This window comes from Centrocercus urophasianus, unplaced genomic scaffold (genome assembly GCF_019232065.1).
Source record: "Centrocercus urophasianus isolate 14NV4802_14NV808 unplaced genomic scaffold, USGS_Curo_1.0 seq_17, whole genome shotgun sequence".
Classification (NCBI taxonomy): Eukaryota; Metazoa; Chordata; class Aves; order Galliformes; family Phasianidae; genus Centrocercus; species Centrocercus urophasianus.
The window spans coordinates 24,205,237-24,214,153 of record NW_024884722.1 but is presented as its reverse complement, the minus strand read 5'-3'; the positions used below and the strand labels follow the sequence as shown (position 1 = coordinate 24,214,153).

The following is an 8,917-nucleotide window of genomic DNA, read 5'->3' as shown; positions in this document are numbered from 1 at the left end:
CACCTCCTACGCTGTTTATAAAGTTGCCCAGAATAGCCCCAAACCGCGGCCAAATGGGGGCCGGCGCCCAGCCCTGAGCAGGGGATGCGGGCTGGGCGGTGTCGGGGCCATCAGTCCGGCTTCCAGGTGACTGCTGCTGGGCTGGCAGGAGGCACTGGCAGGGGCTGCCCCAGCCCCGCAATGGGGCTTTCGGAGCCGGAGGCTGCCCGAGGGGTTGTGGCTGGGGCAGCGGCGGGCGGCCACGTGCTGGGACCCAAACTGGGAACAAACTCAGCGCTAATCGCTGCCGATACCGCTTGCGGAGCCCGCCGGGCATGTTGCGGGCTGGCTCCGAGGTCGAGTCGGGAGGCGCCCAGGTGGGCTCTGGGGATGGCACGGGAGGGAGGAGAGCGGCGGCTCAGTGCGCTCCAGCTGCACAAAGCCCGTCCCTGTGCCTCAGCCTCAATGAGCCCTTTCTCCGGGGTGAGACGCAGCATGCCCGCGTCCCTGAGGCGCAGCGCTGGGAAGAGCTCCGTACTGACGCGGTGCAGCGCACGGGGAAAACGCGGAGTTCCATCCCTGCGTTCTCGCGGCGGGCTCCGGGCCGCGACTCCCGGCAGTGGGACCCCGCCGCACCCCGGCAGCTCGGGGCGGTGTCGGGGCGCGATGCTGCCCGGAGCCTCCGCAGAACTCTCGCGGGCGCTGCGGCCTTTCCCGGCCCCATCCCGGTGCTCCCGCGGTCGGAGAGGAGAGGCCGAGGACAACTTCGCCTTCCTTCGGGAGGACGGCTGATGCAACTCTGGGAGAAACTCTCCGTACCCCCCCGTCCCCTTTGCTCTCCGCACCGAACCGAGGCTGCGACGCGGCTCGTCCCGACCCCGCCGTCTGCTCCCCAGGAGACTCGGGGGCTCCGGGGGTTGCCGGTCCCGGCGGGGAGAGCGGCGAGAGCTCCCCCTTCGCAGACAAAGGCGCGGTCGGAGGCGGCACAAAGGAGCCCGGCAGCCGCTCGCCGAGGGGCCGGGGGAAGGGGGCGAGGGGGGAGCGGAACGCGGAGCCCCCCGGCCCCTCCCGCCGGCGCAGAGAGCCCCGGCCCAGCCGACCCCCGCCGGCCCCGCGCCCCCCGCCCGTACCTACCCGCGAGGGCCCGGTCGTGCGGTGCGGCGGGGCGGGCGGCGGGGGCCCTGCTTTTCTTCACGGCGCTGTCATCTCCCTCCCTCCCTTTTCCCTGCCTCTTTCCCTCCCTCCTTCCTTCCTTCCCTTCTGCCGGGGGTGCCGGCGGGGGGAGCTGGGCCGGGGCGGGGCCGGCTCGGGGCATCCTGCCGGCTGCATCCCGCACCTCGTCGGGAAAAGTTTCTCTCGGTGCCCGGCCCGCTCCTCTGTCGCCGGCTGCTCCGAGCCCCGAGCCCCGCAGCACCCGGGGCAGAATTCGTGTGCAGAAATCTGTGTGTCCCACTACGAGCAACGAAGGACGTCTGGCTCTGCAGGCAGAAAGAGAAGAAAAAACTAGTCCCCATACAGCGTCTCAGCCCCGTTCGCATTCCTGACACAGCTCTTCCAGGCATCAGGCAGAAACACACTTGCTGGCGTCGGCGTGCTGCTCGTTAGCAGGTCCCCATTAACGAAGTTACCGTGGAGCGCCCTGCCCTGCGCCCGGAGTGCCAGCACTGCGCTCCCAGCAGGACGGTGCATGCACCAACCTGTGCGAGGTACACGCACCGCTGTGTGCACCGATGGCAGCGCCCGGCGGGTGGAGCAGCTTGTGAGCAGCCCGGCTCAGCCTCTACCCGCTGACCCCAGCCACCCCTTTCCCCTTCCCGGGAACTTTTTGGGCATTTTCAGCTCCTCGCTTACTGTTCCAGTGTTGCGTTTGGGCAAGTGGTGAAAATGCTTCATACTGCACTCCCTGCCCGTTTTCTACCCCATATCTGTGCTGGGGACCGCGCCCAGCTGTAAGGAAGCTGTAAGGAAGCCCGGCCCGGCCTTCTGTCTGTGAAAGCAGCGCAGAGTTTGTCTGGATATTCACCCATGGACTGGGAGCTGCCAAACTCTGTCCTCACATCCCCATGCGCTGCCCAGTGCCATCTGGCAGCCCCAGTGCTGCGGAGTGGGGACTCCATTCCCTTCCATGCATCCCTCAGGGTGCTTTAGGGGTTCGTTTTCTAGGAGGACGTGACCGTAGGACTGGGAAGGCTTCCTCCTGTCTTAGCTCCAAGGGTTCATTCTCGATTTGTTTCACAGAAGCAATTTCAACCCCTTGGTTGAAAAGGACCTCAAAGATCATCTAGTTTCAACCCCCTGCTATGTGCCGGGTCACCAACCACCAGACCAGGCTGCCCAGAGCCACATCCAGCCTGGCCTCGAATGCATCCAGGGATGGGGCATCCACAACCTCTTGGGCAACCTGTTCCAGTGTGTCAGCACCCTCTGAGTGACAAGCAGCCAGTGCTAGAGCCAAGCAGGAGCCCGGTTTTCCAACCACATGCACACCTCAGGTGCTGGCATGCCATCTTTACCAGCTTGCTGCCTGAAGCATGCTGTGGCTGATGCAGCAGTCACGGTGAAACAGCGGCACCCAGAGCCTCACGCAACGGAGGGTAATGACGAGGTGCCTAAGGGCCACCAGCAGGCGACCCCAGAGAACACTGCTGCTGGCCGCTTGGGCCGCCTCCTGCCCCGTATCCGCTTCCTGCAAGACCAGCAAACGCCACAGTCGGAGCTCCCCAGGGCGATTTGCAGCCGATCTCCCTGTTTTTGGCTCCCCCCAGCGGATGTGCCCGATCCTAGTGGACGTAATTTGGATGGGAGGCTGGGGCCGGCTCTGAGCCTCACTCACCATCTCCCCCTCCCCCCCCAGCAACTAGGAGGCCCTAGGGCTCTGGATTTTCTGTTCCTTTTTCGGTTCTGCTTTTCTAAAACTGCCGGGGTGCAACTAAGAAGTTGCTACATTGTAGCCCTCTTTATTTTATTTGCATTTGTAATAATTGTAAACACTTTCATCACCTGCCTGCAGAGGCTCCTACTGATGCCATGAGAACAGCACAATGGGAGGATGTCTGGTAGAAAGAGTGATCCTGAAGCAGCGACCCCAGTGAGCAGTGCCCTGGAGGCTGTGGCCCTGCACCAGTCCTCCTTCCCATGGCCTTTCTACAGCAGGTGCTCGTCACCAACATGGTGGCCAAGCCAGGCACGTGCTTTTACCACCAAATAATGCATTTTCCATTCCTTTATTGTGAGGAAGTGGGCAGCTGTCAGCTCAAAATCAGAACCCCAAAAGCGCAGCATCTGCCAGCATCTTCAGCTGGGCAAAATGCAGGTTCCCTGCTGCCTACAAAGACAAGGGAGGGGAAAGCATGCCAAAACATGGTTTGTCCAACTCTCTCCCCTCCAAAAGAAGGAAGTGAGAACCACAGAGCATTGAGCAAATAGAAGTACTCAGCACCAGGAAAACCCCAAGGGTGACTCTGCAGCTCAGGTGTGTGGGCCCCTCCATGGCAGCTCTCCTCTTTTTCATTTCACCACATGACCCCCAGACCGATTGGACCCCAGCATATGTCCCCTTTCCCCTCCTTTGTGTCACTTGCAGCCACGTGAGCCTGAAGCCTCATTTTGCATTGCTTTTCCTGTGCTGGGTGAGCTTCCAGCTGCTTCGGGATCTGATTGGGTCCACACAGGGCCAGTCTGTCCCCAGACCTGATGCACATGGCTGCAGTGCCAGAGGCAGCAGGGCAGCCCCTCCAGCATCCCTTCAGGTGTTTTAATTCTGAGCATTGCTGCTGGCCCACAGCAACCTGATCTAACTGATGCGCATTGCTCCTCTTCTGAAAAACCCTCCAGGTCTGAGATTTCTTAGAAGGCTCTGAGCTCATGGGCGCGTGACTGCCAGAAGTTTGCTCTTCTGCCAGATTTGGGGGCTGATCCCTCTCCGAGCTCAGCCACTGTTTACAGAAGGCAGAAGGCAGTTTCTGACATCCCCTGTCATGCTGCGGCCCTGTCAGACTCTGCACTCAGGGAGATAATGTCTCCACCTGGATATCTTGTCTGGCTTAAGATGGCCAAATCCTCGCTATTTAGAACTCAATAAGGGCACCAGGGCAAATAGAACAGAGAGCACCAGAGTTGTCCAAAGGTTTGGGACCCAGAGGTCAGCTCAGCCCAGTTTTGTGGCAGGACAGGGAGAAGTTCCACCCCAACAAGCGCTGCTGAAATCATAGAATCATTCAAGCTGGAAGGGACATTTAAAGGTCATCTGCTCCATTTTCCCTGCTATGAACAGAGACATGCAAGGAGGAGATCTGGCTCTCCTTCTGCATGTAGCTTACTGTGGAAAGCTATGGGGAAATTGAGATATCTGTGTTAGAACTTACTCAAATGCCAGCTGTCTGCTGATCACCCCAGGCAGCATCAGGAAAACCAAAGAGGACAAAAGCGGTGTGCTCTTTGAGCTCCCCTGTGAAATAGGAGCAGTTCAAACTCGATGATCTTTTATTTTTAATGAAAAAACTTCCCAAATCTCTCAGGGTTAATTAACTCACATTTGCAGATCTGTTGGGGAGGACTGGAGGTGGCTCTGGACCTCATCCAACCCCTCTCCTCCCCCATCAGAGCACACAGAGATCTGTCACAGCTGAGCACGGCAATCACAACCGGAGGGCAAGCAGCTGTGGGACAGGTTTTAAGGGGTGGCTGCAAAGAGCTGAGGGGCTCCTTTTCAGTGCTTTGGTGCTATGTAACCCTGGGTCTCTTCATGAGAGGTGGCTGTATGCACTAAGCTAGGAATGGAGTTTGCTGCTCTTTCCAAAGTGATATTTGCATGTTTCTCTTGTCTGGGCTCAGCCATGCTTTTGTTCTGTGGTTGTGTCACGATGCCTGGGGTTGGGAGTTCCTATGCCTCTGCCTTCCCTGGGGAAAGGGAAGAGGGCTGTGTTCCCTCTTTCACATCTCCATTACTCTGTGCTTGCTGCTATGCAGAGATGCTCGGACACTGCCCCAGTTGCTGTGGGGTGAGCAGTGGGAAGGGAGGCTGCTGGTGGGCAGGCTGCTGTAGAGCTCTCCTGTGACACCCAGAGAGGTTGGATTACAGCCCTCCGCCTTGCTTGTGTTACAAGTAGAGGATGATGGACTTGCTCTGCAGCCTTTGGCTCTGAGTGTGGACTGCTGCAGCCATAGGGCTCCCACTTCCCCCTTGTGCCTCTGAGAGGCCCACCCCAGTGCCAGCAGTCAGCTGCTGCTGTATAAGTCACTCAATGCTACTGCCTGGCTGGAAGGCCTTTGGCCCCAGGCATACAGATATCCCTATGTGTGGCATTGCTGGGCCTCTTGCTGAGGTCCCAACCTCCAAGAGCTCCCCATCCATCCCTGCTCCTTGTCCCACATGCCAGCTCATCCCATTTGCTCATCTGAGCCTCAGCAGATGTGGGTGATTATATCTGTTCCAAACTCTTGTGGTTTGTGCCCTCTTCTCCAAATGAAACCGTACTCCCTTCTGTGCCTTCCACTTTGCTGCGGGTACAGAAGGAAGGGAAAAACAAGTGTTCCAACAGCAGAGGAAGCTGCATGAATAATGCTGGGGGTGGGGGCATGTTTGCTCAGTCCTTGCACAAGGCCCTGAGGCTTTTTGTCCCCTGCCAGCTCTTCTCCCAAAGCTGACAGCACTTTGTGCTGTGGCTCCTAGAGTCCCGTGACTGTGTAATCACTGCTGTGTGAGCTGAGTCAAGGCAAAGCAGATTTTCAGTGTGCTGCAAATCAGCCTGCACTGCAGAAAAAAAGCCCCTGGAGCTTCTAAGAGTAATCCTTGAAAACCTGCAAAGCAGAAAGCAAATAATAATAATAAAAAAAAACCTCAGGACTCTGCTTTATAAAAAGCTTTTTGATTTTTGGCAGCTGTGTTTTGCCCATTTCTGACTGGTAGCAACAGCACAGAAGCAAGGCAATGGCACTGCACCAAGCAGGAGCCAGCCCAGAGGCAACAAGAAGGTAGAAGAGGTGGTGGAGGATGAGCAGTGTGCTGCCCATTACTGTGGGGCTGTGCTCTGTAGCATCCAGCAACACTCAGGTTTGATCACTGTGGACAAAGGCACATGGAAGCAGTGCTCACTCCGCAAGAGAGCTCTCTGACAGGAAGACACTGCCCTCTCCCTCCACTTCACACTGATAAATGTGGTGGAGAAACTCTACCCATGCTGGGTGCCCCCTCCACATCACAGCTTGGCCTCATGGTGCCTGCTTTGGGAAGCCCCATAGGGCAGTGCTGGGGCTGCAGCCAGGTGTGGGTTCCCAAAGGCTGCTGTGGGCAGGTGGAAGCCATGAGACTTCTCTCATCAAGGCTCTTCTCTTTTATTTCACCCCCCTAGACTTTGAAGACTCAGGTTAAAGCTTATTTTTTTTTAATGCCATCCTTTCTGAGAAGCTCTTAGAAATGGGGAGCAAAGGTTTTTAAAGGTTTTTTTTTTTTTTTTTAATAGAACTGATGCATTAAAAGCACCTTCAAAAAGCAGCTCTTTAATGGGAAAAATGCACTTTCCAAGAGCTAGCTGCTTTCAGAAACTGGTGAGCTTCAATGCAACAGCACAGCACGACTGAGGGAAGGGGAGCAGTGACGATGGGATTAGGTAAGCACACTCCTTTGTTCATCCCTCACTTTTATTGCTGAAAACCTAAAAAAGCATCAAACCCACTCCTTTTATTGCAGAGGGTTTTAGTTCCTGATAAGCAGCTGGAGTCATCTGTTAGAAATCCTGATAGATAAGGTGGGGAAGAGAAGGGGACAGTATTTTCTGGGGGTCCCTTGGGGCTTCTTCTGTTGTAGCACGAATGGGAATAAAGATGTCCTAAAATCTCCCTCCTCTTTTCCTTGTTTTTTTTTTTGTTTTGTTTTGTTTTAATTTGCTTGGGATTTCTGATATATATTTTAAACTTCATTTTTCATTTTTCCTTTATTTTCTTCCTGGGTGACCTAGGTGTATATGTGTATATTCCTAACGATTTCTTGGGGGATGGGGAGAAAGTCATACTTAGAACAAACCTAGGGCTTAATTCTCCTTTCGATTTACAAAAAGCAAGCTGTTTCCCCTTCAAAGGCAGTTGCATGCTGGTAGCAGAGGTTTGCCTGGCTGCATTCTTACTGCTTACAGCCTTGGGAAGATGACACAATGAGAGCAGAAATGGGAATCTGCACAGTATGCATCTCCTTTGAAGCACGGGCTTTGCAAGGCGATGCTAAATTATCGATTCTTCTGCTTTTCTACTGACTCTGTGCTCTCAGGCCCTGGGAGCACCAGTCAGAAATCCTGGCTTGGGAGGGCAAAGCATTTACGGCTGCTGTCCTCTGACTCTTTGTAGCTAATCTGGTTTGAAAGCGCAGTGCAGTGAATTGGGATGCGTCCCTCCCTAGTGGGGTGGAGTAATCCCATCAAGTAGTACATAAAATGCTGAAGAAAAAACTGAAGAAAAAATCAGCTTCTATCTATAATAAAAAACTTGTGGCAGGACAAAAGAAATACAGAAAAGTGAGAACCCTCTGCAGAGAGATTTGAGGTTTTGTTTTGCTTTGCTTGGAAAATCCGGTGCACTTGATCTGACCCCTTTAGATAATTAAGTTGTAGAACGTGGGAAGGAGCAAGGCTGCCATGCCAGCAGTGCTGAGCACTGCCAAAAGGGGCTGGTCCTTACTGCTTTCATCCCATGCTGCCATCGGGGCTCAGGCAGCACCCTGGGTCCAGGTTGGGCTGTTAGTGCTGGTGCAAGGGACGCTGGAAGGCCTCCCTCCCACTGCCCTGCTGGCTCTTTGCATGCTGCCTTGGGCTGATTCAGGTCACTAATCCAGCACAACACTGTCTGCTTCTGTGGGGCAGGGCTGTTTTTGCTGTGCTGGGGATGTGAAGGACTTGGAGCAGCACAATGAACCATGCTGGTGCTGGAGTTGTTCCTCTGCACTGTGCCGGTGGCAAGGACAGGGGCAGAGCACCTGGCATGCTGCAGGGAGCCCATCCTGAGCCGGGACCCAGCGAGATGTCAATGAGTCATGCGGAGGCTGCTGCTGCTTGAGCTGGCACAAGCTTCAGATGTGCTCAAGGCTCTTCCCAAGCCTGTAAGGCTGTAATTTGTGGCTTGCTTTTGCTTCCTCATTGACAGCTTGGTGCAGTCGGAATGGAAATGCAAAGAGATCTAAAAGCTGCGCTGCTGCAAAAAGTGCCTCTTTTTTTTCTTTTTTTCTTTTAATTTTGGCAATGAGAGCACTTCTCCTGCAGAGCTGTCTCTGCAACTGCAAAAGCAGAGCCTGCAGGGCCTCTGGCTGGCCTCCCAACATTGCCAAACACAGACGGCTCGTGTGTGTGCCACTTGCGCAAAGCGGGGAATACAGCGAGGAGGTGGAGGTGGCCCTGGGAGGAATTTGTGCGCCGTAGGCTTGACATAACCAAGCATCAGGCTTCCCGGAGCCGGCCGGGCCCTGGTGCCAGCCCAGTTGGACTGGTTGCTGGTGGAGCAGCATTGCTGGCTGCCAGCCTCTGAGCATGAGTCACGGGTTTGCTGCAGGAGAGTCCCTGCTCTGGCAGCTTCCCAGCCCAAGGCTCTTCCTACTCACTTTCTCTGTGCTTCTCAAAGTGGGGCTGAAAACAAGTTCTTGGGTAACCAGTCCACGACTGTATTTATTTATTTATTATTAAACAACAGCTGTAGTTCTGGATCACTGAATTGCACAGGCTTTTGAACAAGGAAACTGTAGAGCTGTGAGAAGGAACGCTTGCATCTTGTAGGCACTGTCCCAACAAGCTGTCTGTCCAACAGAAGGTCCCTCTCTGTTTCAGAGAGTGCTAGGTAGATGGTGCACAACTGTGGCTCCTGCTGTCAGGATGAGGTCTCCCTGCATGCCTTGGTTCCTCACAGCTGTGAGCTACACCTGGTCTCAATAGGACTACCTGATCTTTGGGGTTTCCTCTTG

At 55.2% G+C, this 8,917-nt stretch overlaps 1 protein-coding gene across 1 annotated transcript in view; it reads right to left on the bottom strand.

The window, feature by feature from the left end:
* The window catches only part of CHST3 (carbohydrate sulfotransferase 3), a 5,696-nt gene extending 4,506 nt beyond the window's left edge, over positions 1-1,190 (bottom strand). Inside the window, exon 1 of the mRNA XM_042818883.1 lies at positions 1,114-1,190. The gene's annotated coding sequence lies outside the window, so the exon portion shown is untranslated. The remainder of the gene's footprint in view (positions 1-1,113) is intronic.
* Positions 1,191-8,917: the final 7,727 nt, after the last annotated feature.